The sequence below is a fragment of the Elephantulus edwardii genome, unplaced genomic scaffold (assembly GCF_000299155.1).
Source record: "Elephantulus edwardii isolate Elephantulus edwardi_28Jun2011 unplaced genomic scaffold, EleEdw1.0 scaffold00374, whole genome shotgun sequence".
Taxonomy (NCBI): Eukaryota; Metazoa; Chordata; class Mammalia; order Macroscelidea; family Macroscelididae; genus Elephantulus; species Elephantulus edwardii.
Genome location: NW_006400124.1, coordinates 1,170,634 through 1,191,479, shown reverse-complemented (window position 1 = coordinate 1,191,479; position 20,846 = coordinate 1,170,634). Strand labels below are relative to the sequence as shown.

Below are 20,846 nucleotides of genomic sequence, written 5' to 3'. Positions count from 1 at the left end.
TCCCACCTGTAAGATAGGGCAGTAACCCTTTCCCCATAGTTGCATATTCTGTGAGTGAGTCCGCCTTTGTCCACACCAAAAGTCCAGACCTAAACTAGGGGTCAAAGTCAAGCCCCAAGGTCAAGCCCTGTCTGGGCAATACCCTCCTTGCCACCACAGGGCACTTCACACCTTTACTTCCACAACAGGACATCACAACAGCTGGTCCAGATGGTCAAGGTCAGGAGTAGCTTGGAAGTCATGCCGGGGCCACCTGTGGCTGAGAAGGACGCACTGCACATTCTCTGGCCAGGCTGCTCCCTGGTGCACAAGGGTCAGATACTGTAGAGCACCGGTCTGGAAACTGACTCTGTCTAAATAAGGCTGAGGGTCCAGCAGCTGAAGTTCTAGCCCCTATTTGAGGTCAAATGGTTGAGGAGGGGCTGGAATGTCCAGGGGTCAGAGTGGAGGCAGGGAATGGAGAATTTGGGATCCTGAGGTGTGTGCCTCCCCCCCAGCAAGGCCAGTGCATCCTTCCTTCCTTCCTTCCTTCCTTCCTTCCTTCCTTCCTTCCTTCCTTCCTTCCTTCCTGAAACACTGGGGAGGGAAAGGCAAAGGGTCAGGAGAGACAGAGACGAGGGGGAGGAGAGAGACAGATACACAGCTACAGAGACAATTATGTGATTGCTGTTGTTAAGTGTCTTAGAGTCAGCTTCGAGTCACAACAGCCTTGAGAATAATAGATCCGAACTCTGTCCTACCCTTTCTCATTATCCTCCACACAGGAGCCCATTGCTGCAGATACTGTATCAGTCCATCCCATTGAGGGTCTTCCTCTCTTTTGCTGACCCTCTACATTTCCAATCATGATGTCCCTTCCCAAGGAATAGCGTCTCCTTAAACGTGTCCAAAATATGTGCAATGAAGCTTTACCTTCTTTGTCTCCAAAGAACACTCAGGCTTTCCCTTCTCCAGGACCTCTCTGTTTGTTCTTTAACAGTCCATGGGATGCTCTCTTCTCCAGCACCACCTGTCAAATGCATCAATTCTCCTATCATCTTTATTCAGTGTCCAGCTCTCAGATGCATAGCAAGTGATTGAGGAAATTGTGGCTTGGATTAGTCTTGAAATTGACTCAGTGACTCCTCCTCCTGCTACTCTCAGTAGGAATGCAGAGTCCGGAGCAGGCTGGGGGGGAAAGCCCGAGAATGAGAGTCCTGTTCAGTGCCCTTTTCTCTGACTCCAGAAGGCATCCAGAGCCTGCTTCTCCTTCCCCCACACCGTTTCCCCTCTCCGACCTTGCCTCCCCCTTGTCCTGGGATCATGGCGTAATGGAACACGATGGGCAGCCCCAGACTCTCTATGTAGGAAACCTCTCTGGAGATGTTACAGAAGTCCTCATTCTTCAGTCATTTAGTCAGATTGGACCCTGACTTTCCCCTATTTGGGATCATTTAAAAGAAAATGGGAGGAGATGTTGTGGAATGTTGAGGAGGAAGGGAGTGCGTCTGGCCAGGACTGGTCGCCTAAACTTCAGAGAGGTGCAAGTGGTCCAATGGCCTTCAGTACGGGGTAGAGAAAGCTCCCCTTTATTTGGCTGTGCTGGCTTGAGAAAGCTTGCCACCTGGGAAGATTGCTGCTGCTGCATCTGTTGAGCCGGGAGTTGTCCGCATGAGTCTGAAGTTCTCCTGACCAATCCACATGTCCTGTCTGTAAGCCCAACCTATCCTGTTTTCCTGTGTATATAAGTGCAGTGCTTATTTCAGTAAAATCTAGCTGGATTGACTATCTGATCCTCTACCAGAGTGGTGTGTCTCCGTCGTGCTTACTCCCATCAGATTGTCGCTGTCAAGTTGCCAGCGAACTGACAGCAACACACAACAAATAAAATACCAGCATTTCCCAGAAAGATAGTGTCACGGATTGATTGTGTCCCTGGAAATACGTGTCAGCCTGTCTGAGCGAGGAGTCTTGGTGGTTCAGCTGTTATGTAATGGTCCCCACTATCAGGTCAATCAGATGTGAAAGGATTGAGGGTGGGGTGAAACATCCTTAATCCCACACTCCCCTGGGCTGATGGCAGGGGCTTCTCTGGGATGTGGCCTGAGATTACAGAGGAGCGTGCAGAGAGCGGGCACCTGTCCCATCAAGCAGGAAGGGTAAGGAGGGGAGCCTCTGCACAGGGGTCCTGTATCGGGAACATCTAGATCCAGGGAAGAGGTGACATCAAGACACATGGAAGTCTCCCAGGAATACTCACAGATGCTGAGAGCAGACACCCTCCCCTACACCTGAACTCTGACTTTCAGCCTCCCGGAAGCTAGAGAATAAACTGTGTGTTCCATTTCTCCATGGGTAGCATGTCTGTTACAGCACCCCTGGAGCCCTGACACAAGCTCCTACCATTTCCTTGAGGGCACTGTGCTTACTCACCCCACACGGCCCTGACTGCAGCTTGCCTCTCAGGCTTCCTGTCCTCCCAACTCCCACCGCAGAAAAGCCCGGGGGTTCTGACATCTTTCCATTTTAGGTGATGGGAGCCACGGCCGTGGGCAGAAATCTCCATGTGTCCAGCATCTAACTCGTGGTTTCCAGGGTGGCCAGGGTAAACTCTGCATCATAAAAGCCTCAACATATCCTAGGCACCCTCATGCAGGGGGTGAGGGGCTACCCCCCAGTCAACAAGCTTCCCCTGATAACTTGGAGCTCTGACATGGCTGGTCAGTGGTGGGTCCTGGCCCTTAAAAGGGATTTCATTGGTGAATAATGTACCCAGGTCCCTAGAAGGAGCCCTGATGTTGAGGAGCTTCATGTGAGAGCTGCTAACCCAAAAGTCAGGAGTTGAAAGCAACCTAAGTGCCCATCAACAAACCAATGAATAGAGAAGTTGTCGTATATTCACACAATGAAATACTATGCTGCATTGAAAAACAAGGAACTCATGCAATGTTATTCAAAATGGGTGACCCTGGAGGACATTGTGCTGAGTGAAGTATCTCAGTTACAAAAGGACAAATACTGCATGGTGCAACTGTTGTAAAATAGGACTGACATCGGGGTTGGGGGGGAGACTGCGAAAGATGGGTTCAATAATGTATACTGCATTGAAACAGATGAGGGAGAAAACGGTTTAAAAGGGATATGTGATCAGGTATTTTGGTCATGACAGGAGCCCAGAGCGAAGGCTGCATAGTGGAGTGGACCTGGGGGAGGGTTTTTAAAACACTGCAAGAATTTTTCACTTTTCCAAGAGGGTAGGGGGACAGTTGGGAGGGGAGAAAAGTGCAACAATGAACGAATGGAAACCCAATGTCTCTAAATTTTCATTGAAATGAATAATAAATTAAATAAAATAATAAAAAAATGTGGAAGGAAAACTTTTGAGAAAATAGCATGTGATAAAGAACCAATAGTGATGAAGGAAGAAGTTTAAGCTGTATTGAATGCACTGGCATAAAACAAAGTTCCAGGATTCAGTGGGATACGAATTGACATGTTTCAAATAATAGATGCAGCCCTGGATATGCCTGCCAGTCCATGCCAGGAAATTTGGAGGACAGCTAGGTGACCAACTGACTGGAATAGAGAACCATATTCGTTTCTATTCCAAAGAAAGATGATCCAATAGAATGTGGAAATCACTGAACTAGATCATTAATATCACATGAAAGCAAAATATTGTTGAAGATCTTTCAAATATGGTTAGAACATTCCATTGACAGAGAATGGGGAGTAGTTCAAACTCGGTTGAGAAGAAGCCATGACACCAGGGAGATCATTGTGGCACCAGGTGGATCCTGGTGAAATAAAAAACAAAAGGAGAATGGCTGCTTGTGTTTTATTGGCTAGGTAAAGCCAATTGACTGTGTGGATCATAACAAAGTGTGGCTAACATTGAGAAAGCAGAAATTTCAAAATATTTTATAACATTTATATGAAATCTATTCCTAGATGAAAAGCTGTTGTCCAAACAGAGCACGAGAACACTGCATGCTTTAGAATCAGGAAAGGTGTGCGTAGAGGCTGTATCATCTCTCCAAACCTATTCAGATTGTATGCTGAGTACGTTTTTCCAGAAGCTGGACTCTATGAAGAGGATTGTGACATCAGGATCAGATGAAGACTCATCAACACCCTGTGTTATGCAGATGACACCACCTTGCTACTGAAAGTGAGAAAGACTTGAAGTACTTGCTGCAGAAGATCAAAGACTGTAGACTTCAGTATGGATTACATTTCAACCTTAAGAAAACTAAGATCCTCCCTACTGAACCAATAGGCAATATCATGACAGATGGAGAGAAGACTGAAACTGTCAACTATTTCCTCTTACTTGGATCCACAGTCAACACCCTTGGTCCCAGGAGTCAGGAAATTGGGAGACAAAGAGCATTGAGAATGTCTGCTTTCAGAGACCTCTTCAAAGTTCCGAAGAACAATAATGTCAATTTCTTTTTGTCTTAATTGACTTTTAATTTTTGTACACAAGCAAAAATCATGTTCATACCATCATGCAAAACAACTTAGAAAAGCAGAACTAGAAGAAGTGTGTCCATCACCAAAGCAAATCTGTGCTAAAGGTTCCAAACATTTCACTTTTTAAAATAAATATTTTCCTTTTTTTTCTGGTGTCTGCTTTCATGTCTTCAGAACATCACAGGGAACTGAAGCCTATCCTGAGTTACAGTTTCGCTTAGAGTCCCAGCTCACTGTGTTTGGTAACTTTCCATTCCACATCCAGCTCAGTTAGGAGGACGTATTACAGGGGGAGAAGCTTGTCCTTGGGTAGGCTGAGCACCAAATCCACCCATCCAACAAGCAGAAGGTGATGGATGGATCTGAAGCCTGGCTGACTCTTCACATGTCCATATACTCCATAGGGCCGCACTCGCCACCCATTTGCTACATACTGTCCATACTGTGGTGGGTTTCCTTACAATTGGCTCCACTGGCCCCACTGGCTATAGTTGACCTGTTGGAAATTTTTAGTCATATCAGGAGATTCTTCACCCCAATAGCATCTAACATTATGTCCTTCAATCGCAGTACAATTCACTGACAGGACAGTGTGGGCTGCACTTTCATGTGTAGAAAATCTGACCACTGAATAGCCCTTCTCTGGAAAAACTCTCATTTCCATAATTTGTCCAAATGGTGAGAATGTTTGTCTTATAAGCTGATCTGTTATCCCAGAAGCAATTCCTCCACAGTAGACAGTCCAAGTTTTTGGTCTTGACTGGTTTCCACAGCTTCAAACCACGACTGTTTAGTGTTGTTCTCTTGCGTGCTCTTCGGGGCAGGCGGTTTCCGAGTGGCCCAGTTAGTGCGTATCTGCCGGCCACCTAGTCACTGGCCTCCTATGTGCACGATTGCATTCTCTGTATCTAGTTTGTTATAAAAAGATACAAAACCGTGGTCTTTGGACTTCCCAGTTTCCATGTCTTTAACTACCCGGGCATCTGATATTTTACCAAAAGGGGCAAATGCTGATTTGATATCTTCTGACATTATTTCTAGGCTCAGATCCCCAACAAATACATTGAAGTGGTTGGGAGTAACTTTTTTTTTCTGGCTAGTTGTTGTTGCCCAGTTTGCTTTGACCTCCTTTCCCCAAATATTTCTCTCATTCACAGCCGCTAAGGAAGCAAGCAGCTGCATCCCTGTGTTCATGAGACGCCACAAAGTCATACCGGTCATTGCTTGTATGCTACAAACAGAAAACCCAACACAATAGTTGACCCTTCTGCTGTCAGGCTGCTCTGTTACCACTTTATATCTTTTGCAGGGTTCAATCTAAGTGACTGAAGAATGAGGACTTCTGTAACATCTCCGGAGAAGTTTCCTGTTACATAGAGAGTCCAGGGGACCCTTTGTGTTCCATTATGGTGGGTGTGACGCTGTGATCCCAGGACAAGGGGGAGGGCAGGGTCGGAGAGTGGAAGGGGAAGGAGGCTCTGGACGCCGGCTGGAGTCAGAGATAAAGGCACTGAACCTGATTCTCCGTCATTTTCCACTATCCTGCTCCGGACGCTGTGCTCCCACCAGGAAAAGCAGTAAGAGGAGTCAATGATGTAAATTTAAAGATCTGATCCAGATCAGAGGTTTCTCAATCACGTACTATGCATCTAAGAGCTGGACAATGAATAAAGATGACAGGAGAATTGCTGCAATTGACTGTGGTGTTAGAGAATAGAGCATCTCATAAACTGTTAAAGAACAAACAGAGAGGTCTTGGAGAAGGGACAGCCTGAGTGTTCATTGGTGGCAAAAATGGTAACGATCATGGCACAGATTTTGGACATGTTCTGAGGAAAGGCTATTCCTTGGGAAGGGACATCATGCTTGGAAATGTAGAGGGTCAGCAAAAGAGAGGAAGACCCTCAATGGGAAGGACAGATACAGTATCTGCAGTTATGGGCTCCTGTGTGGAGGATGATGAGAAAGGGTAGCACAGAGTTCAGATCTGTTATTCACAGGCTGTTATGACGCAGAGCTGACTCTAAGACACTTTGCATCAGCAATTGCATAGCTGTCTCTGTAGCTGTGTCTCTGTCTCTCCTCCATCATCTCTGTCTCTCCTGACCCTTTGCCTTTCCCTTCCCAGTGTTTCAGGAAGGAAGGAAGGAAAGAAGGAAGGAAGGAAGGAAGGAAGGAAGGAAGGAAGGAAGGAAGGAAGGAAGGAAGGAAGGAAGACTTGCCTTGCTGGGGAGGCACATGTTCCTCAATTCTCCATTCCCGGCCTCCACTCTGCCGCCCTGGACATTCCAGCCCCTCCTCACAAAGCCACTGGGGCCCAAGTAGGGGTTAGATCCTGGGCTGCTGGACCCTCAGCATTATTTAGACAGAGCCAGTTTCCAGGTGGGTGTTTTGCAGTATCTGACCATTGTGCTCAACGGAGAGGCCTGGCCAGAGAGTCTTCAGTGTGCCCTTCTCAGCCGCAGGTGGCCTAGGCCTGACTCTCAAGGTGTCATGCTGTTTTCTCAAATTTTTAGTGTTGCCCATTTATTTCTTTGTATAGTGACCCCGTGTTTCCCTTCCACCTTCTTTTGATGCTTCCTGGATCATTCAAAGTTTTTCCGATAGCGTCTCTCAGAACTGCAACTCAAAACAGCCCTGCAGATACAAAACAACACAGATCAGAGACAAAGGAGAGATGTAAGGACAGTCACAGAGGAGGGACAGACAGACATGGATACAGAGAGACACAAATGGAAAGACTGGGATATAGAGATACAGAGAGATCTACAGATAGATCTATAGATCTAGAGGAAGACATAGATGAAGAGACAGGATAGAGACAGAGAAAGCAAGGGGGAGGAGAGATACAGCAGAGAGAGAGATGGAGATACAAGGGGAGAAGAGAGTCAGAGACCCAGGGCAGATCACAGGAGACACTCAAGGAAGGAGACACAGGCAGGGATATAGAGAGACAGGATGACATACGGAGCAAGGGGGATGCAGACACCAGCCCCAAACCCAGTGACTCCTCCTCATGGAGACTCATGGAATTTTGTGGCTGTAACCTCTCTGCTGGGAGGAGACCATCCATCTGTAAGTCAAGGATCAGCTGGTAGATTCAAACTCCCGACCTTGGGGTTACCTGCTCTCGCATGAGGCTCTTCGCCACCAGGGCTTCTTCTTGGGATGTGGTTTCATTGGTCACCCATGGAATCCCCTTTAAGGGGGCAGACCCACCACTGAGCAGCCATGTCAGAGCTCCAGGCTATCAGGAGAAGCCTCTTGGCTGGGGGGCAGCCTCCGCCTGCATGGGGATGCCTAGGACATGCTAAGGCCTTCGTGGTGCAGAGTTTACCCTGGTCACCCTGGAAATTGCAAATTAGAAGCTGGACACATGTGGATTTCTGCCCACGGCCGTGGCTCCCATCACCTAAAGTGGAAAAATGCCAGAACCCACAGGGGCTTTCTGTGGTGGGAGTTGGGAGGAAGGCTGAGGGTCAGCTGTAGTCAGTGCCTTGTGGGGTGAGTAAGCACAGTGCCCTCATGGAAATGGTAGTAGCCTGTGTCAGGGCTCCAGAGCCGCTGTAACAGATACGCCATCCGTGGAGGGCTGGAACACACAGGAGTTTATTTTCTCGCTGCCGGGAGGCCAGAAGTCAGGGTTAACGTCTAGGGGAGGAAGTCTGCTCTCAGCATCTTTGAGCATTTCTGGGAGATTTCCACGTTTTTTGATGTCACTTTCCCCCTGGATCTAGAAGTTCCTGGTACAGGGTCCTTCCTCCTTGGTGGGACAGGTGCCCCCTCTCTGCATGATTCTCTCTAATCTCAGGCCACATCCCAGGGAAGCCCCTGCCATCAGCCCAGGGGAGTGTGGGATTAAGGATGTTCCAACCCACCCTTAATCTTTTCACACATGCTTGACCAGATTGCCGTGGCCATTACATAACAGCCGAACCACCAAAACTCTTCACTCAGACAGGCCGACACGTATTTCCAGGGACACAATCAATCCGTGACACTATCTTTCTGGAAAACGATGATATTTTCTTCATTGTGGCTTTTTCTTCTCCCACCTTCATCTTGATTTTTTAACCAATTGCCTGGCAATATAGTTTATCAACATGACCAAGGTTTGAGTGTCCCTTTAATACTTTCCATGCTGTTTTGTGTTCTCTCATAGCTGCCTCTGAAGACAGGCCTGGCAATCCACTTCTGAAAGCTCTGAGCCACTGAAAACCCCATGGAGCACAGTGCTGCTCTCACACACATGGCTTCCATCGACCCAACGGCATTTGGTGCACAGCTCTGGCCACCACTGACCCAGCTGGACCCAGGAGGACCCAGATCTGTCTGCATGTGCCCACAGAAGGATGGAGTTTTAGGTGAACACCTCACATACACCCTGCACTGCTGCCAGCCAAACAAGGAACCATTCAAATGTGCTCAAGTGCCTTGGAAGTAACTTTTCTTTTGCCCCCAAAAGAAACTCTGTCAAGGAAGGTAAGTCTAGGAAAATAAAATAAAGACCATTAGGTTAGGTGGCAAGTTCTGGGAATGTGGCAAGAATTTAATTAGTCAAAAGAGGATGTTCCTGAGGAATCAGTCAACGTGACTAGAATTTATCAAGCATTTGTGGTATACCAACGGGGCTACAGTGGCGCTGAGGGGAAGGAACTGCACTGCGAACCCAAAGGCAGCAGTTCAAATCCACCAGCTGTGGTTTCTCCAGCATAGTGACAGCAGGGCCACGGCTGAGGTCAGAGTCCAGACAGGACTGAGCACCCTCTGCAAACAGAGATTCTGCCCAGCCTCCCACCTGAGGGGACATGATGTCTTAGCTTTGGTTTTAGTTTAAATATTACAGCCTCTGGTAATCCACTGGAAAGTCAGCTGTGACAAGAACAAGGTAAGATTTTTAGCTGATTTTTCTGTATCAGGGAGGTAGGGTAGCTTACTGCGTAAGGAGTTACTCTGTTAACCAAAAGGAAGGGAGTTGAAATCTACCAGCTGCTCCGTGGAAGAGAGATGGGCAATTTCCAGCCAGAGATGGATGATTTACAGCCTCTGAAGCTCTCCCACAGTAGGTTCTTTCTGGACAGTGCAGACAGCAACAAGGCCACAGTAGACACAGCCCCAAAAGCTTCTGATAAGCAGCCCCTTTAATGCTTGTGAGAAAACTGAGGACCACTGACCTCCACGGGGTGTGTGTTGTCAAGCTGACCCCCAGCAGCTCCATGGGACAGGACAGAACTGTCCCCAAACAGCTTTCTAGACTGTAGTCACTACTGGAACAGACCGCTTGGGCTGTCCATCTGGAGCTGCTCGGTGGCTTTGAACTGCTAGCCTTATGGTCAGCAGACAGTTGCTTACCCACTGCACACCAGGCTCCACATCCTCGTTGTTGGCACACGTGAGTGGAAACAGCAGACAATACACTTTCTTGACAAGAGCTCCAGATGTCCACAGATGAAGAGAAAAGTCATTTGGGTTCCTTTAGGTTTGTTTTTTGTTTGTTTTAAAGAGACAATTTTTAAAAAAATAAGGTTTTTAAGTTTTACCGTCAGGGCCAAAAAGTACTTCATGGGCTGGAATTGACCAGCAGACACAATATGTGTTGAGCAACATATCAGAACCAGAAACCAGACCATGACATGTGACAACCGAGGGGACCTGGCCCCTGTCTCACAGAGACCTAATGGAAGAAGATTGTATGGATTCATAAAGAGACCACAAAAAGCATCACACAAAACAACAGACTCTGAGTATTTTAGTTGTTGTTGTTGTTATTATATGCTGTCGAGTCGTTTGCGACTCACAGCGACCTTTGTACAATAGTCCTAAACCCTACTCTACCCTGTAGCAACATTTTTGTCTCTGACACACCTATCCCCCTTACCTCAGTCACTAAATCAATCCATCTCATCAAGGGTCTTCCTCTCTAGCCTGCCCCTTAATACTCTTAAGCATGATGTCCCTCTCCAAGGACTGTTCCGTCCTTGGAACATGCCTCCAAAAATGTCAAGCGAAGCCTCGAAATTCTTGCCTCCGAGGAGCAGCCTGATTCAAGCCTCTCCAGGATGAACTTGTTTGTTCTTCTGGCAGTCCATGCTGTATTCAGTACTCTTCTCCAGCACCACAGCTCAAAGGCATCAATTCTCTTTCTGCCATCTCTAGTCATTGTCCAGCTTTCCGAGTATAGCAAGTAATTGTGAAGACTAAGGCCTGGATCAGGCGCAACTTAGTTTCCAGACTGAGTCGTTGGTCTTTAGTATTCCAGAGAGGTCCCTGACATCAGACTCCCAGTGCAATTCATCTTTTTATTTCCTCGCTGCTGGTATCCAGAGTGTTTATTGTCAAGCGAAGTAAACTAAAGTTGTGAACATACTCATTCTCTTCATCATCTATCATATTTCTTCCGTTTGTGATGTAGAAAAGATTGAAGTTGTGAATGATTTAGCCTTGTTTGAATCTATAATCAACACCCTTGGTACCAACAGTCAAGAAATCACAAGTCATGCTGCATTGTGAAAAGGTGCTATCGGAGGCCTTTGATATTGTCTTCTGATACAGCAAAGATGCCAGTTTAAAGACTGCGGTGCATGGATTAAACCATTATCTTTTTCGTTATTTGCCATGCATATGAAAATCAAACAATGAATAAAGATGATGGAAGAATTGATGTGTTGCATTGTGATGTTGGAGAAGAGTTCTGAATATTCCATGGATTCCTGAAAGAACAAACACGTTCTGGAGAAAGGGAAAACAGGGTATTCCTTAGAGGCAAGGATGATGAAGCTTCGTCTCTCTGGGCACGTTATTAGGAGGAATCTGCCCCGTCATTCACCCACAGAGTAGCTAGTGGTTTCAAAAGACTGACCTTTTAATTAATAGCTCTACCCTATTGCATTACACCACCAGGTCTTGTTACAATCTTTTCAGTGGATAGTAAATAGTACAGTGGTCTAAACAGAAGGTTGACTGTTCTGAGGGAGAAAGACCTGGGGCACACTTCTGTAACAATTCTTGTTGTTAGGTTCCTCTGAATCAGTTTACACTCTTTAAGTGCAGCTCTTTATCAGCTGTACTGGCAGGTCCTGCGCCATCCTCACAGTTGTAGCTTTTCTAGCCCATTGACGCCTAGACTGCTTCGCTCTGCCTCGCTGAGCTTCTTCCTCTATATAACCAAGCATGATGTCTTTCTCTAGGCACTGGTCCCTCCTGATCACGTGTACAAATGTTTATGAATGAAGTCTCATGACCCTTCTTTTTAAAGAACATTCTGATGTGTTGCAATCCACAACCTTTTCTCCTGGGAGAAATGAACATAAAGAGACAGACACACACAGAAGATAAGACAGGATTGCAGCAAAGAAACACACATTCACTCAGACAGGACTAGAACTGCAAACCCTCAGGCCTGGCTTGTTTATTATTTTATCATCATCCAAAAACAGTCTACGTGCAGTCACTCATGATTTTGGGGAAAACTTATATACCAGAAACTAGACTTGTTTAGACTTGCTTAGCACAGAATATTCTCACGGAATCTTTCTTGCTTCCATCTCTGTTTACCAGAAGGGATAAGACTATGCCTTGGAAAGAGGTTTCTTCTTGGACCTCGAATGCAAGCGCCCAAGGTCCTGATTTGTATGCAAAATCAAGGACACATTTCTCTTCCACACCCCATCTGGATTGAGGAAGGCCAAAGAGACAGCTGTGTGCAAACTGTTTCTTTATTAGTCCTTCTGGCTCCTTCACTTATGTCCTTCTTACAGGAACTTTTCTCCATTATCTCCTTCCAAAGAAGTAATCTACTTCATTCCTGTGTATTCCACCCAGCAACATCCATGTATAAAGTAGCCATTTATATCATTAAAGAAGATCTTTCTAATGAATACATTAATTGTAGCTAAGAAAACCTGTGTCAAATGGAATGTTAAGAGTTGAAATTGTCACAATAGCAACTGAAAATACAACAACAACTACTCTAGATAATAAATGAAGCCAATGTACAGGAAGTGCTGGGCAGGGTCCTGTGTTACACAGTGTATGAGCTGCCTACTGCCTTTGTAACAAATGGCCAAAAATGTAGTGGCTTCACAGAAACCAAAACCTCAGTCTTATAAACTCAGAGGTCAGAAGCCTGAAATAGATAGCTGGAGTTTTATTCTTTTAGTGGCTGCACGATGGATAGATGTCCTTGTGTTTTCTACTGTCTAGAGAGCTCCTGATTTCCTTGGCTTATGGTTCTACATGGTTCTCGGCTCTGAGTCCTTGCTCACATTTCCTGCTTTGACTCACTCTGTATCCAGGGCACTGACTCGAGGGAAGGCTTTCTCTCTCCAGCAGCCTTAGGGGACGTCCTTGTCTCTTTCAACATCTATAGACTCAGCATCCCTTGCAGATCCATGTGACATAACATCACTCTTCCCCTTGGGTCTAGAAGGTTCTCAGCACAGGGACTCCTAGTACAAAGATGCACTCTGCTCCCAACTCTTCTATCTGGTGGGTTCTCCTTCTCTGCTCTCTTCCCTCTCCTTTAATCTCATGTTAAATAAGAAGCAACACAGACCACATCCAGACAAGCGCCCCTTAGAAGGCTGTGATGTGAGTGAGGGGGCTGCATCTCACCCCAGTCCTTTTACACTGGGGATCAAATGAGCTCCTCAAAGGAGATGACTGCAGCATTATTTAGCTGCTACACCACTGGAAATCTCAGTCCACTGACGTTGAAATGTATTTGGGGGGGGGATACAATTCAATCTATGACAAAATGTCTTGTCTCCCTATTATCAGAGCACTTGTAATTATAAAACTCAACAATCCAGAATACCTCCTGTACCAAGAACCTCACTTTAATTACATTATCAGAGTCCCTTTTGCCTTGCATGCAGGTTCTGGAGATTATGACTAGGACATCTTTGAGGGCATTATTCTACTGGCCAAGATGGATACTTACGCCTGGCCTATCTTTGAGTTGGACATAAATGAAATGCAGACAAGCCCTTGGAAATTTTCTGATCTTCAAGGCCTTGCTGCTCCACATTCTCCTCAGAGAAACCTTCCAAGTCCGACTCCCCAACCCTTATGGTCAGCACTAACCCCAGGAAAACAGTGATTGGCTGTGTCTTTGTCTGGTTTGCCCCTGTCATCTCAGTTTCCAGAGTACAGAGCCCAGGTCTTAGAGACCAGTGGATTCTCAGTTGTGTCCACTGAATGAAAGGAGGAAGACTCTGGATTTCAATAAGATTTTTTTTTTAAATAAAGTGACATAGATTCTCATATTCACATTTCACTCTCCAACATTTTGGGACAAAGAGGGAAAACATCCCCTTTTCAAAGAAGAGAAAACTAAGGTTCAAATGGGTTAAAATCACTGGTCTGAGGTAGCCCAGCAACACAGCAGCAAAGTCAGGGACTTGAATCCGGGACAGCATGTTCTCACGAGCACCTCTGTGGGGATGCTGCCAGGAAGGACACCACTAGTTGAATAGAGTGATGGGGAAAACGGTAGTAGGACTCCATTCGCTTGGCTGCCCATAGCCCAAGCGATGCTGAGCGTTGACCTGGATGCAGTAGTTGCCCTTATGGTGCACCACCTTGATCCTTAAGGTGGTGTCTTCAGTGGGGCCCACCTGAGAACAGAGAGGGGATGGGTGACTCTGACAGCAGAGCATGAGACACAGCCTTCTGTCCTCCCCTCCCTCTATGGCATCTGGCCTCATTCCAACCAGCATTACACACACACACACACACACACACACACACACACACACACCCTCCGGTACCTTCCCTTTTTTACCTATTCACCCTCCAGTGTCCGCCTTCATCCGCACATCTCACCTGTACTTGAACCCATTGCAGCACCCACCGTGTCAAACCATGTCAATGAGGGTCTTCCTCTTTTTTGCTAATCTTCTGCTTTTCACTTATGGTGGGCTTGTCTAGGGAGTGGCCCTTCATGATTCCATGCCCGAGGTGTGTTACGTGAAATCTCACCATCCTTTCTTCTAAGGGAAATTTGAGCTGCAGTTGTGTTCATGTTTTGGTCACCCCAATGTTGTATTCAGTATTCTTCACCAGCACTGCAGTTAAAAGGTGTAGATTCTTTAGTCTTCCTATTTCATTGTCCAGCTTTCACATGCGTAGGGGGCAGTTGAAGTCCCATGGTTTTTGTCTGGCCCATCTTAGTCTTCAAAGTAACATCCTTGCGCTCTATTCCTTTAATCTGTCTCCTGTTTCTATGTGCTTACCTACTCTGGATGTTTCACACAAATGGACTCATAGAGCATGCCATCCCTCTTCTGTGCCTGGCTGTTTTCACTTGGCATCATGTCTCAGGCCCCAGCATATATCAGGACCTCATTTCTTTTCATGGCTGGAGAGCAATCCTCTGTATAAATGGAGTGCTCTGTGTAAAACCACTCCCTGGTGAATGGACAACAGGTTGTTTCCACATCTTAGCCACCGTGACTCGTGCTCTTTTGAACACACATGTGCTTGTGTCTGATTTCTTCAGTTATTCTGAGCACACTCCTGGGAGTAGAACTACTTTGAGGATGTTATGGGGAGGGGCCAGGCCCTGGAGGAAGACTTCATGCTCGTTGAAGAAAAGTCAGTCAGTGAGACTGGAGTTGCTCAGAGAGATGGATCAACAAGGTGACTGTCAGGATGCGGGCACAGAGCAGGGTGTAAAGAGGGTGCAGACCTGGACAGGGCCAGGGTCAGAGCCAATCCCCGACAGTAACATAAGAAAGAGAAAGAGCTGCAGTGATGTGGACGACACCGTAACTGACCAGTGAGTTCAAGCACAGGGATGCCAGTGAGGGCGACACAGGGAGGGCACAAACAAGGTCATGATGAGTTGACACTGTTGCGGTGGCATAAAAAATTGCAGCCAGTGGCCTTCATGTTTCTTGTGCAGACAGGCCAGCTGCTGATGGACCCTGGGCAGGTCCTCCTCCTGGCTCTCGCAAAGAGAGCCGCAGGGGACACCTATCTGTGGATGTGCATTTTCATCTCATGGGTGGACTGCTGGGGGTGAAATTGCGGACTAACTTTATATTACACACCAGTCACCCCAAAGTGCGCACAAGCCTGCTGACCCTCCACAGTTTGCATGTGGCGTCCCATCTACCAGGGCTGGTCATACCCGGTACCACTCCAGGCACCTTTCTGCCCTCCCTCTCGTGCTCCTCACCTGCCGGAAGCGCTTAGATTTGCAGGGCTTGTAGCGAAGCTGGTATTTGAGTCCCAACTTGTGTGGGAGGGGCCATGACAAGGGGGGAGACAACTTCACCTGTAGATGATTCTCAGAGACGGGTCTCACATCGACAATCACGGGAGGGTCCGGTTTGACTGATGGACAAGCAGAAGGCATTCATTCATTGTTCAACCAACAAATATGTATTGATCACCCCCTGAGTGCCCAGTGCTATCCCACACCAGAAAGAACTAAGACAGAAACCACCCCAGTTCTGTCCTCCTGGAGCTTCTAGTCGTCAAAGAGACGGTGAGGAACAGGAGAGGATACAGCAGCTCACACAGAGCCGGCAGCAAAGTTTGGAAGTGGGTTGTCATTTTAAAAACAACTTATATTTTAAAATGTAATTTTTTAAAAAGCTGTCACCCATCCTCCTTCCCACACTCACAGTCACCCTCTGGCAGGCTGTAGGGACACTGAGTCCCCTCTCTACTTGTCCAAAAGTTACCTTTTTGTAGCATAAAAATCAGGGTATTATGTTAATTCACCAGGTTGTGCAAACATCCCCAGTCAAATTCTAGAACATTTTCTCAGCCCCACAGGAAATGCAGACCCTCCAGCAGCCACTCCTCACTCTCCATTGCCCTAAGCCCCAGGCAGCTACTAATCACTCTATGGGTTTGCCTGTTCTCGACGCTGTGAGAAAATGGACTTAACATGTGGTCCTTTGTGACCACCTGCTCCTTCTCCTCCTCATCCACGGAGCAGAGTGTTGCAGAGCTTCCACCCTCTGCACGACTGAGAAACAGTCCACGGGGCAGCTGGACACATCGTGATTCTCCATCGTCCGATAACGATGTTGCTATGAACACTCAGGTTCATACTTGTGTGTGACCCTGTTTCAGTGTTATATTACCACCTCCAGTGAATCTGTTCTGACAGAACTTTAAGATGGAAGAGAACTGAGGCTTAGGGTTTGTATGGCTGAGCAACGATGCCACCTCACAGACTAAGGTGCACCTACCTAGCAAAAACCAATGTATTTTCAATGCCTGCAAATGCATGAGAATGTAAGAAAATAAGGAAGATCAGGGAAATTGATGTCTTTGAATTATGGGATTAATGAAGAATATTGAATGCACCATCGACTGCCAGACGGAACAGATAGATCTCTCTTGGAGGAAGTGAAGTCAGGGTGTGCCTTAGAGCAAAGATGGCAGGAGACTTCATCTCACAGACTTTTGTTGTGTTATCAACCAGGGCAAGTCCATTGGGAAGGACACCACCCTTGTAAAAACAGTTGGTCAGCAAAAGGGAGGAAACCCCTTAGCGAGGTGGGTTGGAATGAGTGATGGATGACTGTGACAATGGGGTGAAGCACAGCGGTGGCTGTGGGGCTGGATCAGGACCAGCCACAGTGTCGCTCAGTCGTACATGGGGTCTCTGCATTAAGGCTGACTAAACAGCAAATAAGGACATCTGATGATCTAAATGAGAGACACTTTTTCCAGGGACGTTGTTGGTGGGTTTAAACCACTAACCGTTGGGTTAGCAGCCAGTTCCTTGAGCCACTGTGCTTCAGGGCTCCTTCAGTGTTGTACAGAAGTCTATAATTAGCCTTCTGAGGAAATGCCAACTCTTCCCTAAAGCTCTTGCATCATCTTACTTTCCGACCAGCAGAGATGAGATTTTGCAAGTTTTAGCAAGGTACTCAGAGAAGGCCCCACGGAGGAGGTGGCACATGAGCAGATACCTGCAGCAAGTTCAGGGGAAACCAGGCGATATCTGTGGGGAAAGTCTTCCAGGCAGAAGGAGCAGCCTGTGCAAAGTCCCTGCTGCACTATGTGCTGGGCTAGTTAGACGGAGAGGGAGGAAGCCAGGGTGACTGGAGTGGAGAGAAAAGAGGAAAGAGGAGGGCAGAGAGGGGACAGAGCAGTCTGAGTGGGTCTCCTGCATACAACGAGGACTTGGCATTTTACCCAGGGGAGGTAGGTGCCCTGGAAGGCTGTGGGCAGAGACCTGGGCCAGATTCCCATGCTCACGGGCACCCTCTGGCCGTCACAGGGAGAACAGCTTGTAGGGGCTGTGAGACCAGGGCTGGGCCAAGTGGAGGAGGAGTGGGGGTAAAACGTGCAGAATCTGTACAGATTACAGAGAGGACAGGATTGGAGGACAGGCAGAGAGAGGAGAAAGGAACTAGAACCCCATAGTAGCCTCCACCCCCACCCCACATACCCCCACTCACTGATGTCCTCAGGCACAAAGGGAAAGAGGGTGGTGGTGACGCCCCCAGGGTGGATGGCCGTGACATTGAGTACGTGAGGCTCCTTGGATAACAGTACAATTTCATCCAAGATGCAGCTGCGGGAGCTGGGACTCGGCTGGAAGCAGGTCTTGGTCTCTGCAGAGTCTTCCTGTCCGATCCTGCAGGAGATGGGCATTGTGAGGGGCTGGGCGTCTGAGATGCCAGGGGATGGGGACAAGGCTCTGTGTCCTCCTCTAGCCCTGCCGTGAGACACCACTCAGGTGTGGATATGGAACACTTGTGATGCAGATGTGCCTCTGGGTGCGACCTTATTTCATATCATATTCCCTAATTTAAATTTTTCCACAGGCTCTTAGCCATTCCTAACCCAAAGTCATCACTATTGAGTTAATTCTGTCCCTTTTAGACCCTGGAAGACCTGGTCTGACGTCTGACCCTCAGAGATCCTTGAGGATTCTGTCCATCTGTCTGCTCCATGGGTTCCAAGTCTACCACCTGAAGATATAAATCATTAAGGGAGGAAACTACACACCTCTCTTTTTTGGAGCAGCTAGTGGACTTGAACCAATGACTTTTAGTTAGCATCCTGACACATGATATATTCAAAACATACAAAGAAAAAATATCAAACTCATTGCTGGGAAGATAGAAAGGATTCAGAATTGGGAGCCCCTGCCCCTCATCAGATCTCTGAGCCTGTAAATCTCATCATAGGAGACTGCTTATCTTGGACCTTTGGAATGACTGGTGGATTTGAACTTCCAGACAGGCATGGCCCTGGGTCAGCAGTTCAACTCCTTGCAGACTACACCCCCAGAGCTCCAAGCTAGTACTTTTTAAATTATTGAAATACATTTAAATGTCCTTTGGAACATAATGACCTGTGCATGGTTACTTCAATGGCAAGCTTTATGAGCTCAGAATAAAACCAGTGGTCAACTACATGTGCTTCAGTACAGAACAGGCCCCACAAGGATCTGAGCAGTTGATGGGTCATGAAGTGGATCACCAGGTGTTTCTTCTGATGCACTTCCAGGGTCACTGGAACCCAGCTTGCTCTCTGAACTGTGGGGTCCCCAAGGAGACTGGTCTCCTCTGTCAGTCTCTGACCTGTATGTGGCGATGAATTCAGTGCGCTTGGTGAGTCTTGTCCCTGGGGACTGTGTCCAGAAGCAATCTACGCTGATCGGGTACCTGGAGGATCGACACTGCACGTGCAGGCTCATATCCACTAGGAGAAAGGAAGAAGCAAGATAGTGAGATGGCTGGGGAACAGGCTTTTTGAAAAGCAAGACTTATTGTGGCTCATCCTCCTTGTTGAAGGCTTGCTTCCATGGCTAGTCTCTGTCATGTATCACTCTGTGTTGTGATGTGATGTAGAGTTGAAGCAATTCATGTCGACACTACATACAAAAGGCCTAAACCCTGTTCTATCCTGTGTCCCTCTCCAAGGACTGGTCCCTCCTTGCAACATGTCCAAATTAATCAGAAGAAGCTTCAGAATCCTGGAGCAGCCTGCTTTCACCCTCTTTAGAAGGAACCTGTTTGTTCTCCTTTCCATTAGTGGTTTATTCAGTACTCTTCCCCAGGACTACAGCTCAAGGACATCATGCCTAGTCAGTGTTCCACTTTTAGTTGCATAGCAAGTAATTGCAAAGACTATGATCTAGATTAGATAGAGGGGTAAATGACCCATGGGGTCAATGAGGCATGAATGTCTGAAAAAAATCAGCGGGACTGAGAAGAACAACAGCTCCTTCTAGCCCCAGAGCTGAAAGAAAATAGAGTCCCTCGACCAATCCCATTGGGTTTCTACAGCCACAGCAGCATTAAGAGGTTTGTCTGTTCACTCCTGACTCACAGACTCACAGACTCACAGACTCAGTTGTTTTACTGAGAAGGGGGTTTATATAAGAATATCACCCAAAGCAAGTCGAGGTTTCAGCCCAAATTCCAAGGCACAGAGCCTCAGTTAGTTCAAGCACTGGTTTCAGTTCAACAGTCAAATCCAAAGCATCCAGCAAGATTTGGCTCAGAGCAGTTATAAGCCAGCTTCTCCTTCAAGCATCCGAGAAGAAGAGAAAAAAAAAAACCTTTAACTGTGGCCTATCTTGCCACAGTTTCTTCCACAGCAATGTCACAATCTCTCCACCATCAGGGTCTCACTCTCACTATGGTCTTGTTTCAGGCTCCCTCAAGTGCTGTTACCACAAGCCTTGCTCTTCTCAAGTCTTGCTGTGTAATATGGGAAGCACTCTTTCTCTTATCCTAGTCCCACAGCTGTTCGTAATTTGCAAGACCAGGTATCTGCAGTTAAGGTAGCTGGAAACCACTGTGGGAACAGATGGGCAGGTCTTTCTCCTGCAAGGCTACCTTGTGGATTCGTTTCTCAAACTTTGCTCAGCAACCAAGCACATCCCCTATCACCACTACCAGGTGTCCTGACCTCTTTGAATTTATATCCATATCCGTCTCTGTGGTGACAGTCCAAGGCTGTTGATTTTAAACCGGGAGAAAACAGCCTCATTTCCCCACTGAGCAGCTGGTGGAGTGAACTGCCAGCTTCAGGCCCTCAACCCGGTCTCCTCACCCCATATTTCACATGCTTCTCTGGTGTTCTACATGCTTGTATTTATCATGGCCAATATCTATGCCTTTTCCCATCCTTAAGATGGGGACGGTGACACTGGCTTAATAGACACATGTTCTGTGAGTGAGTCCAAGCCATCCCACACCGATTGTCCACATCTAATAGTAAAAATTTAGCTGCTAGGTCACCCAGCCTTGAGGACCCCTTTCTTTCCCACCACCAGACTCTTTGCACCTTCACTTCCACCGCAGAACATGTAGCTGGCCGAGAGGATCAAGGTCAGGAGAAGCTTGGGGACCATGCTGATGCTTTCTTGGGAGGAGTGCCTCTCTGGAGACTCTCTGGCCAGG

At 47.2% G+C, this 20,846-nt stretch overlaps 2 pseudogenes; one reads left to right on the top strand and one right to left on the bottom strand.

Moving 5' to 3' along the window:
- The first annotated feature begins 1,310 nt into the window (after window positions 1-1,310).
- Window positions 1,311-20,846, top strand: part of LOC102865396 — a 35,413-nt pseudogene continuing 15,877 nt past the window's right edge.
- Window positions 4,686-20,797, bottom strand: LOC102859685 (annotated as a pseudogene).